Source organism: Dendrobium catenatum, unplaced genomic scaffold (genome assembly GCF_001605985.2).
Source record: "Dendrobium catenatum unplaced genomic scaffold, ASM160598v2 fragScaff_scaffold_459, whole genome shotgun sequence".
NCBI lineage: Eukaryota > Viridiplantae > Streptophyta > Magnoliopsida > Asparagales > Orchidaceae > Dendrobium > Dendrobium catenatum.
In genome coordinates this window covers 449,493-451,194 of record NW_021318921.1, presented here as the reverse complement: position 1 = coordinate 451,194, position 1,702 = coordinate 449,493, and positions in this window count along the sequence as shown.

Here is a 1,702-nt window from a genome sequence, read left to right as displayed (position 1 = left end):
TAATTCATAATCAAATATTAAAATTATTTTTATCACCTTATTTCACGGTTCAAAATTCGAACACGAATCGAGCTTTGAATCGAGTTTCTTAATACGAGCTTAATGTCGAGCTTGTTCATGAACTTCAAATGGATGTTGTTGCGAACATAAATGAGCTCGAACGCCATTAGTGTTCAGCTTGTTTAGTTTAAGGAATCGAGTATTTAAAATAATTGTTCAAGTTTGATTGTTTAGTTAATTAAATCGATCACGAACGAGCCTTTAATCGAAGCGAACCAATGAGTCAGTTTAGATCGAACGTTTGGTTCGCTGCCAGCCCTCGCTACAAAGCAAATACTAAACGAACACGTCCAAACAAACAGACAAAACGTAAACAAAATAAAGAATCACCAAAACAATAACTAAACACTAACTACAATTCCTGGTCACAAATAACATCAAACGCACCCCATTACATAACTCTATAAGGCACCTAATGACCAAAAACGTATAGACCCAACAAATGATCCACAGCAGATTCCAAGAATACAAAATGTCATTTGCAATGGCTGTATCATCCCAACTCCATCAAAGATGGCATCCAAAGACCTCCCAACACCCAAATACAGTTCTTCGACATTGGTTGCTAATTATATCCCAATGATCTCACGTCACCCAACTCATACGATTCCCTAATAGCAGCTTCTAATATATAAATATTTTATATTTATTATAATATAATGATATAATTATTATAAATGTGTTTGTTCATAGATATGTTCATGAACGTGTTTGTTTGATAGTTAAAAAAAAATTCGTTAGATATGTTTGCGAACATGCTCGATGTAATCGTTTGTTAGGAAGCTCGATAAAGCTTATTTGTTAAGTTAATGTATATCTAAAAATAGAGCTCGTTTATGTTTGTTTGTTTAAAGCTCGATAAGCACTAAACGAACGAACATGAACTGAACATGAACCGAATATGAACACTTATTAATTTAAATGAACTAAACATGAGCACAAACAATAAAGCTCGAACAAACCTGAACCAAACTTGAACAACCTAATATTAAATGAACACAAACATGAATACTCACATACTTGACTCGGCTCGGTTCGTTTGCAACCCTAATTGTAGTCGGACAACTATGGTCTTAAGGACAATAATTGTGCGATAGAAATCGGAGGGATCGTACTAGGACAATGATGATCATGGGATAGTAGTCAAACAGTATTGGTCTAGGGGATTGCAGTAGAGTGATGGTGGTCTAAGGGACAGTAGTTGGGTGATGAATATTGATGGGACTGTAGTTGGTGATGGTGGTCGAAGGGACTTGATTCGAGCGATCAAGGTTAGAGGAAATATAATTGGGTGACAGAGATTGGTGGGATCATAGTCAGGCAATGGTGGTCAGAGGTATAACACTTCCAAATTTGGTATTCAATTTAACCTGTTTTGACCTGATTTAAAAGCTAAGATGTTAACTTAGGAAGGGGATATGATCCAATATAGTGAGGAGGATTATAATTCAAGTTTTATTTTATTTTTATCTTTTGTTTTATTCTTTTATTGTTAGGAGGAAAGAAAGATAAAATGATGTATTAATTGATTTTCAACTATTGTACATGAATTTTAAAATAATGAATGAAATTGCAAATTGAAGAAAAAAAAAAGTTTGATTATGCTGGTTCCTATTTATTGAAATGCGGTTCGTAGACGTGG